At 44.6% G+C, this 25908-nt stretch overlaps 1 protein-coding gene across 2 annotated transcripts in view; it reads left to right on the top strand.

Annotated features, from left to right (window-relative positions):
- The first annotated feature begins 8987 nt into the window (after positions 1–8987).
- ARMC2 (armadillo repeat containing 2) overlaps positions 8988–25908 on the top strand; it is a 258731-nt gene continuing 241810 nt past the window's right edge. For both annotated transcript variants that reach the window (XM_007190659.2, XM_057528083.1), the window contains exon 1: positions 8988–9250. The gene's annotated coding sequence lies outside the window, so the exon portion shown is untranslated. The remainder of the gene's footprint in view (positions 9251–25908) is intronic.

Below are 25908 nucleotides of genomic sequence, written 5' to 3'. Positions count from 1 at the left end.
TTATTGGAGTATAATTGCTTTACAATGGTGTGTTAGTTTCTGCTGTATAACAAAGTGAATCAGCTATACATATACATATATCCCCATATCCCCTCCCTCTTGCGTCTCCCTCCCACCCTCCCTATCCCACCCCTCTAGGTGGTCACAAAGCACCGAGCTGATCTCCCTGTGCTATGCGGCTGCTTCCCACTAGCTATCTATTTTACGTTTGGTAGTGTATATATGTCCATGCCACTCTCTCACTTTGTCCCAGCTTACCCTTACCCCTCCCTGTGTCCTTAAGTCCATTCTCTACGTCTGCGTCTTTATTCTTTGATGGCTTCTCATGACGTAAAAACATAAAACAAAATTCGACATGGTAATGAACCCCGTCAGTATAATTAGATTGCATAGCAGTTAAGCAATTAAGGTAACCAACTTGTGAGATTTTTCTGCTCTCATCTTCTTCAGGACCTGTTGGCAGCAGCCATGCTCGTGGTCCATGTCCTCTGTTCCGTGTACCACAGAATCATCATCATCACGAAGAACTCAAATGTCATGGCAAGACAGGATTGCAAGACTTGTCTCTGGCCCTGACTCGGCCACTAAACGCTGTGTGGCCTTGAGTGAGTCATTTCCCTCTCAAGGCATCAGTTTCCCCATCTGCAACATCCACTTCACGAACCCACCGGACTTTATAAGGCATCAGGACCAGCCTGGAAATGGAGCATATGCTTTACAAACCACAAAGCAGGTATCAGAACCACAGACACTGTTTTGAGTTAGGAAATTGGCAAATGTTCATACATTCATTTTCCAGAAGGGAAACTGAGGCAGAGTCCAAAGCGGGCTTAAAGGTTCATGGTTTCTGGTTGTAACCAACCCCTCTGTTCCTCTGTCTCCAAAGTCACATGCTTAAGGCAGTGAGACCCTGGGGAGAGAGGGTAGAGAGTGCATCCTAAAGAGATAGGGAAAGAGATGGAGAAAGGGAAAAGGATGGAAGAGGAAATGGGAACTGGAGATGGGGGAGGTGGAAGGGGGAGGTGCGGTGTGGGGGGAGAGTGGCTTGCTCTGTGGTGTCCATTTCAGAGGAGGTGGTGCGCCCTACGGAGATGTCAGCCCTGTAACCCATCTGGTGTTACATGAGTCTCTCTAGTTTCTGTCCTAAAGAAGTGAGATGATACAGGGGCCCACAAGGGCCCAGCTGGAAGGTCTCTCAGACACAGACAGGAGGCCAGGGTGACCCGCTGCCAATTTGAACGGTGCAGGGAATGGCAGCAGGCTGGAACCTGCCCCTGTAATAAAGGGAAACTGTCCCCTGGCAAGTGTGTGTGTGTGCGCGTGTGTGTGTGAGACAGAGAGAGGCCCTCTGATGTTGCTGTCTCCAGGATGGGCCAGGATGGCCTTTCATCAACAGACCCCTTCCTGCCCACTGGCATTGTTGTGGCTCTGTTGGGTGTTTGGAGAATTAAAGAGAAGCTAACCGGGTAGTTTGAGGCTTCTACCTGCTGTGTTTGTACCTCCTTGAGTGTAAAAGTTCAGGCCCCCCCCCCCCACCGACTCCCACCCCTTGGCTATACACAGGGCTCACTCCACCCTTGGAGGTGGAGCTGCCCCTCAGGCTTTAGAAAAGAAAGGATCGGGGTGGATAGGCATCTGGTTTTGCCTTTGTAAAGTGCTTTGCCTTAGGCAAGGAACTTAAACCCCTGTGTCTTCATGTTCTCATCTGCAAAATAGAGATGATAATAACAATCATACCTTGTCATGTTATTGTGAGGATTAAAGGAGATCGTGCATGGACACCTCTTAGAATAGATCTGGCACATAGTAAGTGCTTGCTACACTTAGCTATGTTTATTAGTACATTGGAATTGCTCAATAAATCATAGATCATAGATTTTGTAATTAAGTTGCTAAAATGTAGCCATTATACTCTGTCCAAAGACAAAAGACAGCAGATCCTTCAAAATGTGCTCCTTGGATCATGTCTATCAGGAAGGCATTAGGGAGCTTACTAAAAAATTCAGATTTCTTGGATCCATTCCAAAAGTGCCAAATCAGAATCCAGCGGGGCCTAAAATTCTGGATTTTCAAGTGTTTTCCATGATTCTAAAGTACCCTAAAGTTTGAAAATTCCTGAGGGTAAAAGGTAAGAATGCTCATCCATTTGGGGCATCCTCTGTAGTAGGCAGAATAACGGCCCCCCAAAGATGTCCATGTCCCAATCTCTGGAACCTGTGAATGTCTTAGGTTATATGGCAAGGGGGAATTTAGGTTGCTAATTAAGAATTTCAAAATAAGAAGATTACCTGCCCAATGTAATCACAACGGTCCTTACATGGAGTAGAGGGAGACAGAAGAGTTGGAACCAGAAAGATGGCATTGTGAGGAAGACTCCACTGGCCCTGGAGATGGAGGAAGGGCCACCAGTCAAGGAATGAGGGCAGCCTCTAGAAGCTGAAAAAGGCAAGAGCCTCTAGAAGGAACTCATCCCTGCTTGATTTTAGCCCATGAAACCCAACCTGGACTTCTAACCTCCAGAATCATCAAGATAATAAAATGGTGTTATTTTCAGCCACTAAGTTTATGGTGACATGTCACAGCAGCAACAGGAAACAAATATGTCCTTTTCAACCAGGTTGGATTCATGCCACTGGATCTGGAAGACCCGAGAGGTGCAGCCATGGGCTAGGGTGGGAGCCCTTGGCTGAGGGGAGCTACAAGGGAAGGGGGACCAGCTGCCTGGTTCACAGGCTGTCCTCACGGCTTTGCTGACCCTCCTCTGCCATTTGTACCTTGTTCATTTCCACTCTGGTGCTCAGAACAGCTGTTGAGCAAGATGCTTGTACATCACGGGGGCTCAGAGGGTCTATAAATTGCAAACAATCCAGAGTCCCAAAGAATCTCTATCGTGTTTCCCACCCCAGCCAAGAGGGCTGGAAGCATCTGAAAACAGTGCAATTGGTTCTTCTCAGATCCCCGAGGAAAGGGGAGGAAACATGGCAGAGCCTCCCGACTGGAGTGGGGTGCCCCTCCCCCATACCCAGATTCTCTGGAGCTGGAAACACAAGGGCAGTTCTCACACCCACACCTTCCCCGAGGGTGGGCATTGCCTGGCTTCATTCTCTCCCTGGGCTCTTCCTGCACTGGACGAGCCTTAGGCCTTTCTCTTTCTCTCACCCATTCCCTGCCCTGCCATCCTCACCTCCCCTGCTCTCCAACCTACTGAGACCTACTGAGTGACAGGCACTGTGCTGGTCTGACACATACCATCTCTTCTTCCTGATTTCATTAGGAAAATTTAGAAACATATAGAAAAGTTGAAAAAATGATTACCCACATGACTGTCACTTAGATTCAACAATTCCTAACATTTGCCATATTTGCTTTACATATTTATATATTAGGTGTATATGTGTGTGTGTGCATGTGTGTGTGTGTATACATATATATGTTTTTGTTTTGCCAAATCTTTTGAAAGTTCAGCCATCACAACTCGTCCCCTCGAAATACCTCAGCATGCATCTTTCAAACCCCATAGGATCCCCGCAAAGTACAGTTATCAGCCCCACTTTACACCTGAAAAATTTGAATGTAAGAATTTGAGATTCAAAGAATGAAATTACTTGCCCAGAATCACACAAATGGTCAGTGATGGAACAGGGACTTGACCCCAGGTTCACATCCTGTCTTCTATTTGAATGGTTCTAGAGCTCAGAATTATAGTCATCCCAGAAGGACATGCCTCTGACTTTGGATTTCTTTCTGTGAGAAAACTCAAAGCATTTCAGAGAAACAAAATTTCATCTTAACAGTATCCCCTTAAGGTCAAAGCTACCACTTCCCAAGAGGTAAATTCCAAGACGCCAGGTTACAGGAAAAGATGTTCAAGGTGCAGGCCCCAGAGGCCAAGCCTACTGCCACTGAATGCAGGTAACAGCGTTGGAGCGCCCCCAGCACGTACCTCAGTGACCTGCCATCTCAGATCGCTATAAAGCAGGAGACTGGTGAATTGTCCCCATTTTACTGGTGGTAACACCAAGGCATAAAAGGGACCTGCTCACAAAAGAATTGAATTCCCAAATAATGAAGAAAGGTCTAATAGTGGGCCTCCAAGTATGGGCTGTTAACCACCTGAACCAAAACAACCTGGGAAGCTTGTTTAGAATGCAAACTCCCAAGTTTACCCTGGATCCAGGGAATCGGATCCTCAAGGGGTGGGGGTCCTGGACTCTTAACCCCTTCCCCAGGCCATCACTGCCAACTCAAGGTAGAGAACCAGTGGCCAGATTCCTAGACACTACCCTACCCCTCACTGTACACTACATGACATTGTGCTACACTACACTCTACCGCTGGACTCCCTGTTAAATTGCTCTACTTTCTCAACGATCCTTTTGTAAAAAAATCTCGGAGTAGTTTATTTTTTAATCTTTAAGAATTTGTCTTGGGGCTTCCCTGGTGGCGCAGTGGTTGAGAATCTGCCTGCCAATGCAGGGGACACGGGTTCGAGCCCTGGTCTGAGAAGATCCCACATGCCGCGGAGCAACTAGGCCCGTGAGCCACAGTTACTGAGCCTGCGCGTCTGGAGCCTGTGCTCCGCAACAAGAGAGCCCGCGATAGTGAGAGGCCCGCGCACCGCGATGAAGAGTGGCCCCCACTTGCCGCAACTAGAGAAAGCCCTCGCACAGAAAAGAAGACCCAACACAGCCATAAATAAATAAATAAATACATAAAAGAACAAGAACACTATGCATATTAAACATATTAAAAATAAAAGAATTTGTCTTAATTTACCTACAGTAAAACTCACTCCTTTTTTATACAGTTCTATGAGTTTTAACAAATGCTTTGAGTCCTGTAACCACCACTATAATCAAGATACACAACAGTTCCACCACCTGGCAGGAACTCCTCTGTGCTACCCACCCCCTTCTAGTCAAACCCTTCCTGAACACTTACCCCTGGTGACCACTGATCTGGTCCCATCCCTGTAGCTCTGCCTCTCCCAGAATGTCACTTAACCATACAATCATATAATACACACCCTTTGGAGTCTGGCCTCTTTCACTTGGCATAAAGCATTTGTGATAGGTAACAGTATTTCACTCCTTTTGTTGTTTTTATGAAGGTACCAGAGTCATTCAGGGTCAACTGAAGGACATTTGGGTGGTTTCTGGGTTTTGGTGATAAACCTAATGATGTTAATGATGTTAATTATTTTCCACGGAGGAGGAAAAATCTGATATAGTGCCAGTGTGGTAAGAGGGGGTAGGTGGTGAATTAAAGACAGTGGTTTACACGTGGTTCCTGCCAATGGGTCACCTTTTTAACAGGCTAGGTTCAGCCAGGGAGGACTTAAAGTTTGTCATCATAATAAACCTCTGGTCCTCCAAAATCATAAAAATAACAGGGTCTGACAGAGTGCCTCAGAGTCTGTTTCTCACAAATGAAATGAAAAAGCCTTGGAACATCAGGCCCCAAAATTCACTCTGAAACCATTGGGGTGAACCTCTCTTCTCTTAGAATGTGTATGTCATGTGGGGAGGTGGGGAGGAGTCCTCGAGTGTCATAGTCCTTCTTCCCTACAGTTTAGGATGCTTTTGCCCAACTGAATCTATTTGATCTTCCAACAAGCCCAAGAGGAAGAAAGGCAGATATTTTTACTTGCATTATTTTGAAGATAAGGTTGTGAGAGCTAAAGGAAGATGGTGTTTGTCCAAAGTCAACAAGGGCCCTTGGTTGGGGAGAAAACCCGGTTGTTCTGATTCTCAACCCGGTGTTTTCTGGTTTTAAAGTTTTGCAACCTCTACAGATGGACAATGGAAGAGTGGTGATTGTCTCTTTCATCCACACAGTGGAGAATCAACTCTTGCTCAAAGTAAGTGATAGGGTGGGCAGCAAGAGAACAGAGCAAGTTTAAATCACGTCTCCTTGCTGGCCTTGATGTTCTCATCCATAAGATGGGTGAAACAATTCCTACCTCCTACTGTGTTTGCAAAGATGAGAGGTCTCAGAAGGGCTAATAATGCAAGTGGGTAAGGCATACAAGGCACCCTGCAAATGGTAGCAATTATTAATTATTTGGTTTATCAGGAGAAACCATAGATCATGCACACCATGAACTCCTTGCAGTGGGTGGCCTCTGCTCTGAGCCCTGCACGGGATTTCTGAGGCCTCATTTTTTTCTGGCAACGATGGAGGAAACCAAGGGGTTAAGGAGGAGGCCTGGAAGCTGGCACAGCTGGGGCCCATTAGCTCCTAACGAGGGCCCAGCCGGGGGGGAAGGAGGCCTCGCAGCGGTGAGGAGGGGCGCTCAGGGTGCCTCCGTGGAGGAAACTTGGGCTGAAAATTGTTTTTCTTCATTCTGAACTCGGTTTTACACTCCAGAGGGGAGTTCTTCGTGTCTGAACTTGGGTTTTGAGCCCTGGCGCTGGTGGTTTTTGCAGTAAATGGCTTGCCGCTCCTTGTGGGGCAATATTGCTATTGATGTTGGGCCAAGGTGGTTAGGAAACGGGATCTTCCAAATGGGGACTTTGTGGTTTGGCCACACGGAGCTGCCTTCTCCACAAGCGCAGTTGGGGGTTGAGACAGTTACCCGCAGGGTGGGGTTTGAGGGTGAAGTGGTGTTTCTCCTCCGCCACTCCACTCTCTGCCCGCTTCTCGGCATTATTATTATTGTTATTGCCCCAGCGTTGCCCATATTGTGGCCTCAGGCGCCACCAAGAGGAGGGGCTGCGTTAGGAACAAGCGGGCCCAGAGGAGCCCCCTGAGAGCAGGAAAGCAGGAGACCAGGGCACCAGCGGGCCTCTGGAGGATGAAATGTGTACTCTGACTTGCCCGTCTGTCTCCCACGGCACAGGACTCCCTTCCTAGACCCTTGGTGCTGCGGGGTTGGAGAAGCAGGGAGAGAGCAGCAGAGGGGCAGCGGCCTGGAGAAGGCCCAGGGACCCTCACCCTCTCCGGGAAGCCTTCCAGGACTGCTAGGCAGCCGTAGGCGCCTTTGCCCTGTCCCCCCTCAGCCCCCGTCCCCTCCTCCACATCACACTATATTGTAATTGCCACAGTGTGTTGTAATTACTCGTGTGACCGGCTGTGTCCCCACTGTACGGGCCACGTGCAGCTGTGGTAGCTGCTCCGAACACGCTCATGGCGTGACCCAATGCATCTGAAGAGAAGAAGGAACTCTGAAGGCATCTCCAGGAGTGAGCTGAAGGGGCTTGTGTCCAGGGATTCGCCCGCTCGGCATTTGTGTTCTGCTGGAAAAGCTCTCATCAAGGAGTGGCAGGTAAGAGCCCTCACCTGCCCTTTGAGTCTGATTTCCTTTGAGTTGCGCCTTCCATTTTATTCCAACCATTCCACAGGAGCATTCCAAAACTAAGCCAGGAGCAGCAGTACTGGCTTAGTTTTAGGCACATGTAACGTTTGTCTTCACGGCCACCTTTGGCACTAGAGGCCTCGCCCCAGGTCTGCCTGTCCCTCTGGGTCGTCCAGGTGTGCAGATAGCACCAAATAAGCTTGTTCCCTGAACTCATTTAGCTTGTGCTTGATCATGGCTTCACGCCCTGCCTCTTTGATGCTGAGGTAAGAGTGCTGATGACAATACAAATCAAATTCAGTCCTGGCTGTTACAGAGCGGAGGTTGAAAAGGAACAAAAGCACTTAAGCCAGGAGCCTCCTAGGCGTTGGGTAGTGGGGGAGGGGAGGAGATAATACAGAGCTTCTGTCCATGGTCTAATCAGGAGACAGACAGCCGACAAGGGTACGGTGTGAGAAGAGCTGGGATGGGATGAAGGACAGAGGAGTTGCCCAGATGGCGAAGCTGATGACCCTCTGGACGTGCCCTAGTTCACACAGCCCGCCCCTCTTGTTCACCTGGACTGGTGTGGTTAGTTGTCCCCTGCCTGTCTCCCTCAGCAGGCTGGTCTCTCTCGAGACTTCCAGGCAGGCGTGGACAGGTAGATGCTCAGGACCCAGTCTAACTGAGCCAGTAACACATTCAGTTGACTCGCAGAAGCTTTTATTTCCATGTGTTCATTTGTTGGTTTTTCCTCATTGCCCAAGAGGACTGATTACGCATGAAACCGTGATGCGCGTTCTACGATCTGCCTAGAGAATGACCTCAGCGTTGGCCAGAGCTCAGCATTCTTAGCCACACGGGGCTCAGAGATACATTCACTGGGACCCAGAACTCCTGGATGTCCTGCAGGCCGGCAGTCAGCACAGTCTAGAGGCAGTGGCCAGGATGCCAAGTTGAGATGGAGGGTCCAGGATAGCCCGTCCTCCAGGCTCCAGTCTCCCTCTCCTGCTTCGCCCACTGGCTTCTGCACCCCTGCGCCTCCGTGGGCTCCCAGCTCCTGGGACCCCTGTTCTCGCCTTCCCACAAACCCCACAGTCCTGGCCCGGAGGTCACTGCAGGGACGGGGGGGGGGGGGGTGGGCAGTCTCACAGCTCAGGCCAGAGAGAGGAATCCTGGGCCCCAGCTATTTTCAGGGCTAAAATTGAAGCCCATGGTTTATTTGCTCAGCACTTAATTAGACTCCAGCGCGGCGCAAGGCTGCCTCCTTCCCGCCCACGAGCGAAGGCCTGACCAGTGGGTTTGGGAGCTGACGCCATGTCACAGGCGGGAGGTTGGGACCTGGAGTATTTTTACAAACGCCAGGCTGCGGAGAACAAAACCGCCTGGCCCCCAGCCAGTTAGCCTAAGTCGGTTGGGAGAAGGAGGGAGCAGGAAAGCGTTATATCATCCTTCCTTCTTTGAACCGCATCGTAAATCTGCCAGAAAGGAAACGGGGATCTGGAGGGGAGGGGCGACGTGGGGGGAGCCAGCGAGGCCTGAGCGGGGCCGCGTTACCAGCGCCCGGGGCGCCTGGCTCAGGAGGGGCCCCGCCCGCGGGGGAGCGGACGCACGCGGAGGAGGACGCTGCGGGAGGGGAGGGGCCGGCAGGAGGGCGCCGCGGGGGCGTGGAGAGCTTCCTGGGTCAGGTCGGAGTGGGAGGGCTGTATGTGCCCGAGGGTGATTTCTGGGCCCACTTCAGGTCCTCCAACTAAACCTACTTTTGTAGCTAGAGCTCTTAGAGCTGGAAGGGATTTTAGAGACCCTTTCAGGCGGATGTTGAGGGCAACAGAGGAAAAATAAATTACCTGAAGCCACACAGCTAATGAGACCTGGAAGTGGTGCCCGGGGTCTTCTGACTCCTAAGTTGGCTGTCCGCTGGGTCCCCTTCTTGGTGCTGTTCCTTGGCTTTTACGGAGACAGAGCAGAGTGAAGGTAAGGCATAATGTACAAATGCATTTGGGTGAAAGGACACATGAATTCAATTCACATTAACAGCTAAATAGTTGATGTTTAATACTTTACTGAGGAGAGATTTTTACGAGGAGGCCCCCGAGCTCCATGGTGGAGCACTTCTGACCATCAGGGTGGGGAGGCATCGTCTTGCTGCTTACCAGGGTTTTTCGCCTTCCCAAATCAATAGAAACTGATAAGAGACCAGACAAAAAGTTCAGGCAAGGATTTCTCGGGGTTCCTGCTGCAGCAGGAGGGAGCGAAAACAGGTAACAGGTTCCCTTGCTAGCTCCCTGAGGGGGGCCCAGCTGTTTCCTTATACGGAGGTTCCAGGGGTTGCACCAGAGGGTAGCTTAGGCGGCTTGCCCACCCGTTTGGTGGTGGTGTGTGCGTGGGGCAGGCACAGTACCCTGCTTTTGTTCCCAGCTTTTCGAAGTGGCAGTTGGGTTCTTGGTCTTTTTGTATCTTGTTGTCCATAATTTGCTGCAAATGAGCGTGCATACAGCTGTTTTTAGTCCCATATAGTTTCTTTGTATTTTGTTGCTTGAGGAGACGTGTGTCCAGGTGCAAGTACCTCAGCAAAGGGTCCCAGGTCCCAGCCCGTCTCGATCTGTTCGTGATCAATTTAAGGCCATTCCAGCCTTTGTGTTTCTGGAGGGCATAGGTGGGAGGAAGCTGAGACCTGTGATGTCTCTGAAATAGAATCAGTTTCCTCCCAGGGAGGAGTGATAACAGGAAATCTAGCTAATGACCACCCATGTTCATAAATTTTGCAACATTTCTCTAAAAAGATCTAGGTACCAGCCTTAGAAGTACAATTACTGTTGGATTAAACTTATGCTCACCCATGAAATCACAGAGACTCCTAAGTTTTCCACCTGTTCCTTCCCCTCCCACAACACTCCTGAGGCTGCCTCTCAAATGAGGAATCCAACAGATGAGAATAGTATAAGCTCTTCCTACGCACTACAGGACCCTAAATGAAGTTAAATAATAGCCATAGCCAACATTTCTTTCTTTCTTTCTTGGCCAAGCACTTCACTAGCATTACCTCATGTCATCTTGATAACTACTATTGTCATCATCCCCATTTCACGATGAGGATATTGAAGCTCAGAGAGGTTAAGTAATTTGCCCAAAGTAACCCAGGTAGGGCCGAGACTTGACCAAAGGCAGACTTATTCTGCAGCCTATGTTTCAACTACCCCAGACTGCTTCCACTGGTAGAAACAAAATTTTTTGGCATATAGAGGGAGCTAAATAGAATTTTATCCAATAACAAGAATGAGGCCCACACTGTTTATTACCCAGGCTAGAGGATACTGAACGGTGAGGAGTATCAGGCCCTGGAGAGTGTCTGGCTGAGAGTGGAAGTTAGGCTGGGATTGCCATGTTCTATGCTCTATGCCTGGTGTTTGGCGTACATTTCTGCTTTTCTGGGCAAATAGCCTAAATAACTCCTTCACTTCTCTTTGGTGGGGTCTTGAGCCATCAATACCATATCACCTACACTCCATTTTTTTTTTTTTAATTATTAGCACCTTTAATTATTATTAATTAATTTATTTATTTGGCTGTGTTGGGTCTTCGTTTCTTTGCGAGGGCTTCCTCTAGCTGCGGCAAGCGGGGGCCACTCTTCATTGCAGTGCGTGGGCCTCTCACTATCGTGGCCTCTCTTGTTGCGGAGCACAGGCTCCAGACACGCAGGCTCAGTAGTTGTGGCTCATGGGCCTAGTTGCTCCGCGGCATGTGGGATCTTTCCAGACCAGGGCTCAAACCCGTGTCCCCTGCATTAGCAGGCAGATTCTCAACCACTGTGCCACCAGGGAAGCCTGCCTCCACTCCATTTTTGTCTCATATCTGTCACCCAGCTCATTTCCATGGCCTGAACCTGCAATTATTTGGTGTCTGCTGAATGCAAATGAAGCTGATTCTTGATGCCCAGTGACAGTTGATTTAGGCTCTTAGTTATTCCCTCTTCTCCTTCTGTTACTTCTTTTCTGCTACTTACTTTAGAAATTTCATCACCTCCACCAGGAAGCACACAAGTGGAAGGAAAGCATGCTCATTGTTAGTCTTTTGTTGTCAACTAACTCTTTGTTAGTAGTTATCACTAGAAAAAGACTAGTGGGGAAGTAGTCTGAGGCTTGTAGATTACCCTTTTGCCTGTGCATTCCCTGTAATCTGATAGCCTAGTTAATGTCTAAACTTTTTTCTTAGTTGGGCCTTGGCTGTGTTTGTTGAATTATCTGTCATCTTTCACCCATGACCCACCCTTGGTCAAATTCTGTGATTGAGGAATATGGACAGCACTAGGTTTTCACTGTCTCTCATTTAATGAATTAATGCAGGTAAGGTCCTAGGACATTTCCTCACCCAGAGTAAACCCTCAATAATTGTTGGTTATTATGATTGTTGACATTATAACATATTGTTTGAAAAATAATACTCAACATCCAAGGCATCAATTATTTTTGTTATCCTAAGATTTTTATTATAGCAACTGAGATTGAGTTTTATTTTTTATTTATTTCTTTTGAGATTGAGTTTTAAAGCAAAGGTTCTTCAAGGGCAGGAACCAAGGATGATAAAATAGAGCAGTACTAGTTATAAACTCCTTAGGGGGTGACTTCTGCTTCTAGACATGATGGACTAGCTTGTAGCACACCAATCCTCCCTACGAGAACAACTAGAAAAACCTAGATTTTTAAAAAACTGTGAAATATCTATTTGGAAGCATTGGAGAGCTACAAAGACAGGGTCTAAGATGGTAGAGAAAAAGGAAACACAGAGGGGTGAGTGGCTTAACATACCGCTGCTTTCTCCATGAAGCATTTGCAGTTCTGAATGAGTATAGACATGCTGAGCAGGGTTGTTGGCAATTTCACAGGGCTAAGGAAACAAAGATTGGGATTTAAGTCTTTCCAAAAGGAGGGGTTCTAGTAAACATCCCAGTCTTTCAGCTGGAAACCTTGGAGGCTATATCCTGGTAGTAAAGCTAGCCTGAAAATAGACTAGTACTCACAGAGACTAAAACTCAGATCTGAATCAATTCAGTCTCAGAATAGATTAAGGAGATATTCTCGTAGCTAACTGCCTGCCAGAAACAAAGTAAATCCTCTCTGGAGGAAGCTAACATCATCCAGGGCCTCAAATTATCACTACAATTTTTCATGCACAGTATGTGCTTAAAAAAATACCAGGCATACAAGGAGATAGGACCAAATAACTGAAAACTAAGAGAAAAAAATGATATAATTTAAACATACATGTTGAATTTCTTTTAAGAAGAATCAAATAAGAATTCTAGGACTGAAATTAAGAACTTGTGAAAGGGTTTAAAAGCAGATTACATGCAACTGAAGAGATAATTCATGAACTTGACTATAAGCCAGAAGAAAATATGCAGACCTCTCTATAATTACAAGATAAAAAGTTTATGAAATATAGAAAAGAGCCTATGATATATATGGAACCCAGCGTAAACTTTGTATAATTAAAGTCCTGGAAAGAAAGGAGAGAGATAATGTAGCGTAAATAAGATTTTAAGAGAAAATTATCTGAGGATTTAAAAACTGACAAAAAACATAACGCCACAGATTCAAAAAGTGCTACAAACCCCAAGCAGGCAAATACAAAGAAAGTCATAACTAGGCACATTATAGTAACTGAAAACAACCAAAGAAAAAACTGTAAAAGCAGCCAGTGTTAAAAAAAAAACAAACAAACAACAAGAAAGCTACACTTTGCTTAGAGACACAATAATAAGATAGCCAATTTTCAACAAAAACAATGGAAACTAAAAAAAGAATAAAATGACATTTTTGAAAGGCTAAAAAAAACCCTGCTAACCCAGAATTCTATAACCAGAAAAAGTATCATTCAAAAATGAAAGTGAAATAAAGACATTTTAAGCCAAACAAAAACTGAGATGGTTTATAGCTAGCTGACAGACACCAAAGGAAAAACTAAACAGAGTTTTTTAGGTAGAAGGAAAAGAATCCCAGAAGGAATCAAGAAAATGCAAAAAGGGATATTGCATTTTATATGTGTGTGTATATATGTATATACCACATCTTCTTTATCCATTTATCTGTTAGTGGACATTTAGGTTGCTTCCATGTCTTGGCTATTGTATATAGTGCTGCTATGAATATTGGGGTGCGAATTAGAGTTTTCTCTGGATATATGCCCAGGAGTGGGATTGCTGGGTCATATGATAACTCTGTTTTTTCAATAGTTTTTTAAGAAACCTCCATACTGTTCTCCTAATGGCTGCACCAATTTACATTCCCACCAACAATGCAGGAGGGTTCCCTTTTCTCCACACCCTATTCAGCATTTATTATTTGTTGCCTTTTTAATAATGGCCATTCTTACTGGCGTGAGGTGATACATCATTGTGGTTTTGATTTGCCTTTCTCTAAATTAACGATGTTGAGCATCTTTTCATGTGCCTGTTGGCCATCTGTATGTCTTCTTTGGAGAAATGTCGATTTAAGTCTTCTGCCCATTTTTTGGTTGGGTTATTTGGGGGTTTTTTTTATATTGAGCTGTATGAACTGTTTGTATATTTTGGAAATTAATCCCTTGTCAGTTGCACTGTTTGCAAATATTTTCTCCCATTCCATAGGTTGTCTTTTTGTTTTGTTTATGGTCTCCTTTGATGCACAAAAGCTTTTAAGTTTCATTAGGTACCATTTGTTTACTTTTGTTTTTGTTTCCATTACTCTAGGAGATGGGTCCAAAAAAATATTGCTTCAATTTATGTCAGAGAGTGTCCTGCCTATGTTTTCCTCTAGGAGTTTTATAGTATCCAGTCTTACATTTAGGTCTTAATCCATTTTGAGTTTATTTTTGTATATGGTGTTAGAGAATGTTCTGATTTCATTCTTTTACATGTAGCTATCCAGTTTTCCCAGCACCATTAAGTGATACACTTCTAAATAATCTGTGGATCAAAGAAAAAGAGAAAGTATTTTAACTAAATGATAATATAATATAACATGTATTATATATAATCAAAACATGTATATAATCAAAACATAAGGGATTCCATTGAAGCTGTGCTTGGGAGTTGGGGGCAGCAATTTATAGCATGAAAAGCATATGTTAAAAAAGAAGAAAGGCTGAAAATCAGTTATGTAGGAATCTATCCCAAGAAATTAGGGGGGAAAAACTCAGCAGATTAAACCCAAGAAGGTAGAAGAGCATAATAAATATAAAAGCCAAAAATTAATAAAATAGTAAACAAATGTATAGTGAGAGAGTCAACAAAGCCAAAAGTTTGTTCTATAATACAAAAAGATCAATAATGTTGATAAACCTCTGACAAGAATAATCTAGAAAAGAGAGAGCAAACAAAGTATTAATATCAGGAATGAAAAAGAGCACCTCAGCACAGATCCTACAGATATTTAAAAGAGAATATGAGGTGATAAATAAGTTTCTGCCAAAAAATTAGAAAATATGAAATGGATAAATTCTTCAGAAAGACACTGTACTAAAGCTGAGACAAGGAAAAACAGAAATCTAAATAGTCCTATATATATTGAATCTATAATTTAAAACCTGCCCTCAGGGAAAACTCCAGGCCCAGATGACTTCATCAATGAATTCTTCAAGTATTTTGGGAAGAAATAGTAGCAATCTTACATAAACCATAAACTCTCCTAGAGAATAAAGAAGGAATAGTTACTACCTTGTTTTATGAAGCCTGCTTAACCTTGATACACAATCCTGGCAAAGATATCACAGGAAAGGAATATTATAAACCAAACTCTCTTACAAACATAGATGCAAATAGCCTATTCAAAATATTAGCCTAAAATATATGAAAAATTATCACAACCAATTTGAGTTTACTCCAAGAATATAAGGAAAGTTTAACATTCAAAGCTCAGTTAATGGGACTTCCCTGGTGGCACAGTGGTTAAGAATCCCCCTGCCAATGCAGGGGACACGGGTTCAAGCCCTGGTCCCGGAAGATCCCACATGCCGTGGAGCAACTGAGCCCATGTGCCACAACTACTGAGCCTGTGCTCTAGAGCCCGGGAGCCACAACTACTACTGAAGCCTGTGTGCCTAGAGCCTGTGCTCCACAACAAGAGAAGACACCACAATGAGAAGTCCATGCACCACGTCGAAGAGTAGCCCCCACTTGCAGCAACTAGAGAAAGCCCGTGCGCAGCAACGAACACCCAACACAGCCATAAATAAATAAATAAATTTATTTTAAAAACTCTCATTCTGGCAGATACCATTTTAATCAAGTGATCAAGGTTAGCATTACCAATAATAAGAGGTATCATGTACCCCCTGATGTGATGCATTGGCAAGAGCACATCATCTCTGTAGTATATTTCTCAAAAATGCAAAACCTCAAAGTAAGAGACTGTCAAAGATTAGAGCGGACTGAGGAGACATGACAACTAAATGTAATATGGGATCCTGGAACAGAAAAAGAACATTATTTGAAAAACTAGAAAAATCTGAATAAACTATGTAGTATAGTTAAAAGTATTGTACTAGCTTTAATTATTTAGTTTTGATAATTGTCCCATGGTTATATAAAATGAGCATTAGGGGCAGCTGGGTGCAAGGTATATGGGAACTCTGTGCTATTTTTGCAGCTCTTCTGTAAATCTAAAATTATTTCAAAATAAAAAGCTAAGATAATTCAATTAATGTAATTTACTGCATGAACAGAATAAAGGGGGAAATCTCATGATCATCTTAATAGACACAGAAAAAACATTTAAATAAAATTCAACATTCATTCATTATTTTGAAAACATTCTTAGCAAACTAGAAATATAAGGAACTTACATAATCCTATACAGGGCACCCATAGATAACCCTATAGCAAACATCATATTCCCCCTAATTTGGAAATGAGACAAAGATGTCTGTTATCACATCTATTCAACATTGGACTAGAGGTTCACAGCTAGTGAATAGGGCAAGAAAAAGAAATAAGGTATGAAGATGAAAAAGGAAGAAACAAAACTGCCATTATTCATCAGCATCATGGATAATATATAGATATATATATGAATATGTGTGTATATATGTATTATTTATATAGATATAGCTATAGAGAGAAGATCCAAAAGAACCTATAGACTGTATAAATTAGTAAATGAGTTTAACAAGCTAGCTGGATGCAAGATCAATATAAAAAATCAATTGTATTTCCATATGCCAGAAATAGTCAGAAAATGAAATTTTTAAATAACGTTACAGCATTGCAATAACAGCATAAAAAACTATACATCTCTAGAGGAATAAATCCAATGGAAGATGTGCAACACCTTTGTGCAGAAAGAATAACATATCATTGAGCTAAGTTAAAGAAAACCCAAATAAATATTCAGGGATTAGAGAGCTCAATATTGCACAGATGCTCTCCCAAATAATCGACAGATTCAGTGTGGTCCCAATCAAATTCCAAGAAATTGGTAAACTGATTCTAAAATTTATATGACAATACAGAAGGCCAAGAATGTCAAGATAATCTCAAAGAAGGACAACATTGGAGAACTTGCACCAAAGGTTGTCTGGATATATTTTAAAGCTACAATAATTAAGACAGTGTGGTATGGTGCTAAACAGATGTTTGATTAAGATGAAAGTGGTAATGGATAACCAAATGTACTTTAGTAGTTTTAAGGGACAAAAAGAACTAAAATATTTTCAAGGCTCAGAGGGGTACCTTTATGAAAATTATGTTCTATCAGATAAATTACCAAGTTCAAAATATGAAAAATAAATATAATGCAGCATCATAAAAAAAAAAAAGATGAAAGTGGCGATGCAGATCAGTGAGGCAAAGGCAATTTTTCAAAATCATACTGGGTCATTTGGGTATCCATACCCAGGAAGAAAATGAACCTTAATAGCTACCTCACACCATCCACTAAAACTAATTCTAGGTGGACTGTAGGTTTAAAAGTGATAGGTAAAAATTTATAGCAACTAGAAGAAACATAGATATCTTCATTATTTGAGGTAGGCAACTATTTCTTTAAAAAGACACAAAAGCACTAATCTTAAAGCAAAAGGTTGATAAGCTAGATTACTCTAAAATTTAAAACTTTCTAAAATCAAAAGACATCATTAAAGGAGTGTGTGATTCCATTTATATAAAGTTTAAAAACAAGCAAAATGAATCTATGGTGTTATGTCTGTGGTAGGCCAAATAGCACCCCTCCCAAAGACATCTACATCCTTGTCCCCTAAACCTGAGAATATATTACCTTTTATGGTAAAAGTGATTTTGCGGATGTGATTTAATTATGGATTCTGATATAGGGAGATTATCCTTGATTATCCAGGTGAGCTCAGTCTAAATATAAGGGTCCTAGTAAGAGGGAGCAGGAGAAGCAGAGTCAGAGCTACGATGCTGGATTTGAAGATGTAGGAAACGGGCCATAAGTCACGAAGTGCAGGTGGCCCCTAGAAGCTGGAAAAGGGAAGGAAACAGATTTTCCCCTAGAAGCCTCTGGAAGGAACCAGCCCTGCAGGCACCTTGATTTTAGCCCAGTGAGACCGATTTCAGATTTCTGTTCTCCAGAGCTATAAGAGAATAAATAGGTGTTGTGTTAAAGCCACTGAGTTTGTGGTAATTTGTTACAGTAACAATAGGAGACTAGTGGCCAGAACACCGGTTACCTCTAGGAAGGAGAGGAGCTGTCGTGTCGGGAAGAGGCACAGGTAGCTTTTAGGGAGCTGATAATGTTCTATTTCTTGATCTGGGTGGTGGTTACGTAAGCATAGTTATGTTGCGAAAATTTATGATCTGTACACCTTTCCGAATAGAAATTATAATTCAATAAAAATTTATATATTGAAAAAACCCAAAAACTCCTTATGGGGAAAGTATTTTACATTCTCCCACTACAGTCAGCACAGATCTTTGCTAAGAAGAGGCATTCAGTGTCTATCTGTTGAGAGAACTGCTGAGCAGAAACCTAATTCCCAGATATTACTTAAGGACATCACTAGCAGGAGCATATATATATATATATATATATTTTAATTTTTATTTATTTATTTATTTATGTTTTTGGCTGCGTTGGGTCTTCGTTGCTGCACATGGGCTTCCTCTAGTTGCGGCGAGCGGGGCCTACTCTTCATTGTGGTGTGCGGGCTTCTCATTGCGGTGGCTTCTCCTGTTGTGGAGCATGGGCTCTAGGCACGCAGGCTTCAGTAGTTGTGGCACATGGGCTCAGTAGTTGTGGCTCGCGGGCTCTAGAGCACAGGCTCAGTAGTTGTGGTGCACGGGCTTAGTTGCTCCACAGCATGTGGGATCTTCCCGGACCAGGGCTTGAACCCGTGTCCCCTGCATTGCATTGGCAGGCGGATTCTTAACTACTGCGCCACCAGGGAAGTCCTAGGAGCATATATTTAATTCTATGAAAAGAGGAGGCCTGTGCTCAAGTTAGAACGTAGTCTTCCCTTGTCTTACCTGTAAGGATAATCCTCCCTCCTTGAGAAATTTATTTTTTCCAACATCCTAATTTTCAATCAATATATGAAAGATTTTTACAACAGGAAGATTTAACTTACAGACCTCATGCCACGTGGTGATACAAGATTAAAATAATAAATAGTTTTTTTTAAGTTTTAGATCAATTTGAAGGTGTTAGATCCATAATTGACTATTAAAGAGAAGCAGGATGCTTGGAGTATGGCTCTGGCCTTTAAAGCTGACCTCTGTGAGGACAGCCACGTGCTTCCACTGTGGTGGACCTTGGATCTGACTCAGTGTCGCCATTTTTAGGTTATTAAAAGGCAGCAGGTCTGGTTCAGAAGCATAGGCTTTTCAGCTACCAGTTGAAGGCTCTGAGGATCCAAGCATCAGCCTCATAATTATTCAATTAATAACACCGTGTTTGCATGTGGGAGCAGTCAAGGTCATAAAACTTAACATGATCTGGGAGCTGGTGACCTGGTTGTCCGTAACTTTAGTTTCAGGTCTGCCCCTCACCAGCTGCGAGACAACGGGCATTTGGCATGCCACTTAACGCATCTGAGCTTTGTCTGTGCATGGGGATACTGCTACCACCCACACAGGGTTGTCTGGGAAGCTGAATAAGAAGTGATACAAAAGCACTCAGTCAAGTGTGAGGCACTGTTCAAATGTGAGGTAATGCTGTTGGTTTTGTCCTCAAAGGGAAAAAAAAACATAGTGCCCTGGTTACCTTAGTTTACTGCCAGAAAGATTTTTCTAGTGCAGTAGGTGCTCTGAGATAGAAAGATTCTGTTGTCAAAAAAGTTTAGGAATCTCAGAATCTGCACCTCCTTTGCCGGATTAACCTTCATTCATCCTTTTGATCACAACTAAAATACTGCTTCCTCAAGGACGGTGTCCTGACACACTCCAGACTTAGGACCCCCGCGCACACCCCTGACCACCACACCCCCGCAGGCCTCCCCTGCATGCGTCTTCTCAACGTACGAGGACCAATCTGTTTTTATATTATTTATATTAATGCCTTTCCTTCCCCACTAGATTGTAAGCTTTATGAGGGTAGGAACTTGTCTATTTTCCTCAGTCTTATCTGTCTAGCCGAAAGCTCCACAAATCTTTTTTGTTGTAGGAAAAAAATCTCATCTTCTCAATACAAATTACACTTCCATTTCTGTTGTTTTGCCTCACTGCTTCTGCAGCTTCTCCACAAAATAAAAAGCTCATCACTTAAGCTAACCTCCTCTTTTCTCCCCAGTGATGAAACCATTTTACTGACTTCTCCAGAGAGCTTCTTTCCCACTAGCTCTGGTCTTAAACTCACATTACAGCTGTACAGGCTGCATGCACACTGCCCACACCCGGAGGCCGTCTTCACAGATTACAGTGTGTATGGCGCCCCCTGGAGTTGTGCGGTACTATAAGCTGAGACTACTCTGCCTTGTCTTTTATCAGAAGGTTTATTGTGTTGGTTTGATGTAAGCATCTGACCCAGGGCAGGTTTCTGGGCTAATGTTTATCACTACTCCAGGCCCCCTACCCCTCCTGAAACCCCACTCCCACTGCACATGTACAGAAAGATGCTCAAGCTTTTGCTTGCATCTTTCGGGGGACTTGGAGTGCACTACTTTGCTTGCTTGCTTGCTCTGGTTTGTTTGATCCTCAGGTCAGCCCCTATCTTACCCAACTCCAGGCTGTTCTTTCTGCCCAGGAAGGCCAATCCACCAAAGCCCAACCTCCTTCCCCTCCATAATTTAACTCCTACTCATCCTCAGGCCTCAATCTACAGCAGGCCACTTCTTCAGAGGGATCTTTCCTGACAAATGAAGTTGATTTAGTTCACCCTGCTATTCTTTCTCGTGATATTCTACACTTTTCCTCTAAGATGCCCATCACAACTTGTACTTCCGTACCTATGAGTTATTTATTTATGTAGCAAATGTCTCCCTAATAAACCATAAACTCCATAAGGGCAGGGCCAGTGTCTCCTTTTTCACCAGCTCCATGCCCATCCCTGTGCTTGTTTACAGAGCAGGTGTTCCATAAATGTGTACTGAAAGAAAGGCACGATGAATGAACCAATGAATATGCTTGCTCTCAAAACAGCTTTTGACTCTTGGAAACCTGCCTGACTTGAAAATAACTCCAAGTCCAAGCAAAACTTAAGGAAGTGTAATTTGAAGAAACAAATTGTGTCTTGAATTTGTCAATGCCAATCCTCTGTCTATTTTGACTTGTTTTTTCACCTCTTGGGTTCAGAGCAACCTCACCAGTCTCTAATCTCCTGGGGCACGTACTTCCCTTCTGCCCTGTAATAATAGGCTGCCTGGGGGGCTTGCTGGGCTGTGGTTTAAGAAGTCCACAGGTGGCTTCTCGTCTCTGCAGCCGGAGGGGACTTTCCGGAGGGCAGGACTGTGCATCCGCCTTCCCTTGTACCCCTGGACCTTAGAGGCAAGGCTGGGTACACGTGGTCTTCCGGTCCTGTTGGAACAGGCTGACTGTTCCCTTGGTTCCGTTTATTTTTCTTTGACCCGACTTCATGCTTACCCGTAGTAAAGCAACTTGAACAGCATTTATGTAGTAAAGCTAGTAACAGAAAATGCCAGCACTCCACCCATACTCCCCTCAGTCCCTTTTTACCATTTCTTGCGCACCCCAGGCCTTGGTTCCAAAAGCCAGCTCTGTGGTGAGTTTGGCAGATGGCCCCTGGGGGCTCTGGAGCTGCCTTGGCTGCACAGAGAGAGAGCCTGGAGCACGACCGACAGGGTCAGGCCCAGCTGCCCTCTGTGGGCTCTGGCCTGTGCTCCTCCCCAGCCCTGTCCTTCGCCCTCCACTCCTTCCCAGTGTCCTCACATCACAGGCACACAGATCCTCACCTGGGGCCTGCTTTGGGGAACCCAACCTAGGACAGTTGCTTCAGAGCGGGGCTGGGAAACTAAGCACACTGAGGCCAGGTGAGCATAAACCACAGGAAGGGATCTGAGCATACCTGGTGGAGCACAGACGTGGTTCACTGGCATCCCGCGTTCAGTTCCGCGCCGCCTGCCCACGGAGCCCTCACGGTGGAGACTGGCCACAATTTATAGGAAAACTTGCAGGAGGTGAGTTAGTTGTTCAACTCACAGTCCTCACCTGCTACAGCTAGACCGGAGGCTAATGACATTTACACAACCCTCCTCGAACCTTCCGCCTCGGCCGGCTGGCGCTTCTGCTGGTTGCTCCCTTGACGGGGTGACTCAGCCCTTCGTCTGTGAGGAGGCTAAGCCCGGTTACCATGGCCACACTGGCCGTAACTGCCGGGTCACAGTTAACGCTGGGCATAGGACTAACCTCCAGTTGCCCTGAGTTCTGCACATACTCCCACCAGGCCCGTGGTAACAGGGACATAGCCTCCTCCTAACAATCAGGGTTAATTATCCCGGCCAGGACAGCAACTTCTTTCTTTGCCTGTTGCTCTACAGTATGAGAAGCCCCCAAATGACCAAGTGGTTGCCATAGATTTAGGTTGAGTAGACCCTTTCTGTGTCTCCTTTCTGGAAATTAGGCTCTCTGGACCCACAGGACCTAAAGTTGTGACAATGGGAAACACACCTTCCCCCAAATGGGTCACTGGGAAAGATGGTGAACAGGGCCATTCCCACTTCCACCACCTGCCCTTCCTTGTGTGCATTTCAGACTCTGTCCTCTCGGGCAGGGAAGACTCAGGTGCACACCCAGGTCCCCTGCAGGGTCAGTCTAAAGCCGCCCTCTGTGGGGCTCTGTTGAGACCTCACCACGGTTGGGCCTTCTCTCCTCCCCTGCTCTGCTCCCCTTACTGGTTTCCTCTAGGAGAATCTCCTTGATAAATTACTTGCACCCAAAAAAGTCTGCTTTCTGGGGAAGCCAACCTAAGAGGGACCTGGAAGTCGGGATGAGTGGGGTGGGCAAAGCGCTCTGATTTTGAATATATGAAATGGACTGAAGCCAGGTTGAAAGGAGGAAGTTTGAGCTACTGGATAGAAGCTTGAACGGGAAGTTGAGGGTCCTGCTCCTATGGCCACCTGATTGAAAATGGAAAGGAATGGGCCTCAGCTTTACCATGTTTCTGATGGGGATAATGCTTTAACTTCGAGCAACATAGAACAAACGCTCTCATAACGTGTTCACAGCATATTTATTTAAATGTAGTGAATTTCAAAGCCGGTGAAATTATTTGCAGATAATATAAGATAATAACAATAGCTAACACTTCTGGTGCCTTTCTGTGGCCATGCACTGTACTAAATACTCAATAAGATTCTCTCCTTTCATCCTTACATCCACCCCACGCAGAAAGGGTATAGGCTTAGAAATTAGTCCCATTTTACAGATGTGGAGACTGAAGGAGAGACGGGAATTTGCCTGAATGAGCCATGGGGCGGGGATGAAACCCAGGTGTGCGCTCCAAACTGCCCGCTGCCCCCACAAGCAGAGACACGAATGTTCGTCTCTCCCCAGCATGTCTGTGGAATGCAGGATATTTGCCTTTCTGGTTTTTAAGTTTGCACACACACAAAACCCGTGGTTTATTTGAGTTGAGAGAAAGTGCTACTTGGCTGGTCTCCCCGGAGAAGCTAAGGGCAGCCCCAGAAGCTCCTTTCATCCTACTCCAGTGCAGGAATTCGGCTGATATTACTCTCAGTTGATATGTCTCATGGCTTCATTTGGCATATTCATGAGGAAACCTTGGCGTTACTTGGTTCTTGGGTGGGCAGGTGGGGCTGGCGTGAAGGGCGTGGCAGTGGCGTCAGCAGCGCCCCGTATTGGTTGGTATGTTCCAAAGTCTCTTCCCGAGGCCAGAGTCACCATTTAAAACACACCTATACTTACTGCTGTTTTCTTCAAAGAAGATTACATTTTGGTTCCTAAGAAGTAGTTTGTCAGGAGTCTCTTGATCGCTAAATGAATTTGAATTTGGTTTGGCAATTTGTGGGTCTGGATTCCCACTAACCCTGGTTTCCTTTCTCATACCAGATGCCTCTGGAGCAGACCTCCTTGTTACACTGAAAACCTTGGAGGGTGAGGCTTGTGTTTTGTTCACTGCTGGGCGTGGTCCCTGCCAGGTAGTAGGCTCTCTATAAGTGGTTGTTGAATTAACAAATGAATTGGTAACCGACTAAACAGCCAGCATAGTTCACAGTTAAGAGCCCAGACTCTGGAACTACACATCTGGATCCAAATCAAGCCAGCTGTGTGACCGTGGGCAGGTGACCTAATTTCTCAGTGGCTTGGTTTTCCCATCTGTACAATGGGTGTGACTTTAATATACATCCCTCAAGATTGATGGGAGGATTAAATGAGTTAGTACGTGTAAAGCACTGAGAACAATGCCAAGCCCACAATAAGGGTTCTCTCACTGAATTCCTTAGACTGTGACATCGGGCCTGGCATAAACTGTCCTCACAGTTGTTGCCCTTTCCTCATACTATCTTGGAGGAAACAAATTTTGTTGTGTCTGTATTAGCTTGAAACCCCCTCATTCTCATTCCCCACTAAAGTGTCTTTGTGTCTGGCAGTGGGGTTGGTGGACTGCTAGATCTCACTGTTAGCACAAAAAAGTGCTGAGATCCTTAAAAACATTCCCTGCAAGGAGTGAGGACAGATATACTTTGTTTTTCTAGAAGCAAAGCTGACAATTTATCACTGCCTGCCAAAACCTCTCTCTAAGGCATCTCTTCTCAAACTTTAAAAACCTCTCTTCCTGTCGGCCTCGTCAGAACAACGAAGTGCAGAGTCATTCTCAAGAGAAGGGGGTGACAGGAATGGGCTGGCAGCTGGAAGCCAGGTGCATAATGCTTTAGAGCAATGAGGGAGGGACATCCAGGGCTATCATGAAAAACAGTCTGCAAGCCACCAAAGGTAGGCTGCAAAAGGCCACCATTGTGGACCACGTTAGCTCAGAGGGACTGCTTTCCACAGTCTTCGAAAGCTACCCATTTCTTTGTTTATTCAACAAATATTTTTGAGCGCGTACTATGTGCCAAGTGCTGGGGATGCAGAGATGACCAAGACAAATGTCTCTGGCTGCATGGAGCTTACATTCTGTGATCATTAATGTCTACCCAACACCCACTGAAAACACTGCTCACCCAGGAAAGTTTACTGAACCATAGCAGTTCCTCAGGGATTCTCTAAGGTGAAGCTGTAATGCCCAAAAAAGGCTTTTCAGCAAGTCTGCAAGAATCACTTGACTTCTTTGGTCATGAGGAAAATGTAAAAGGAGCTCTAGTTGTCATGTGTGAGTCTCAATCCTGGCACTGGGAGACCAAAGCCTCAGTCAGGTGTGCAGGACTCCATGTTCAAGAGTTAAGGCTCCACACCTCACACCCAACAGGATGGTAACACACACACACACACACACACACTCCAGAAAATAACAAGAGTTGGCATGGTTGTGGAAAAATTGGAAAGTTTGTGTGCTGTTTGTGGGAATGTAAAATGGTGACGCTTCTATGGAAAACAATCTGGAGGTTCTAAAAAGATTAAAAATAGAACTACCATATGATCCAACAATCCCCACTTGTGCGTATGTAGCCAAAAGAATTGAAAACAGGGTCTCAAAGAGATATTTGCACACCAATGTTCACAGCAGCACTATTCACAATAGACAAGAGGTGGAAGCCACCCAGGTGTCCATCAATAGATGTTCTAGATTGACAATCAGTAGTCAGTTAAGTCCAGGAAACACAGAGAATCCCATACAGGATAAATCCAATAGATGAATGGATAAACAAAAGGTGGTGTATACAGACAATGAAATATGATTCAGCCTTAAAAAGGAAGGACACAGATAGCTTCAAGATGGCGGAGGAGTAAGACATGGAGATCACCTTCCTCCCCACAAATACATCAAAAATACATCTACATGAGGAATGGCTCCTACAGAACACCTACTGAACGCTGGCAGAAGACCTCAGACTTCCCAAAAGCTTTGCTTTTACCATTTGCCCTAGGGTTCTGTCTGTCCGTTTTTTTGTTTTTGTTTTTTTTTTAGTATAGTTTTTAGTGCTTGTTATCATTGCTGGATTTGTTTTTTGGTTTGGTTGCTCTCTTCTTTCCTTCTTTCTTTTTTTAATTTTTAATTTTTAATTTTTAATAATACATTTTTTATTTTTTATTTTAATAACTTTATTTTCTTTCCTTCCTTCCC

This window comes from Balaenoptera acutorostrata, chromosome 14 (genome assembly GCF_949987535.1).
Source record: "Balaenoptera acutorostrata chromosome 14, mBalAcu1.1, whole genome shotgun sequence".
Classification (NCBI taxonomy): domain Eukaryota; kingdom Metazoa; phylum Chordata; class Mammalia; order Artiodactyla; family Balaenopteridae; genus Balaenoptera; species Balaenoptera acutorostrata.
The sequence above is the reverse complement of the archived record's forward strand: the minus strand, read 5'-3'. Positions and strand labels throughout refer to the sequence as shown.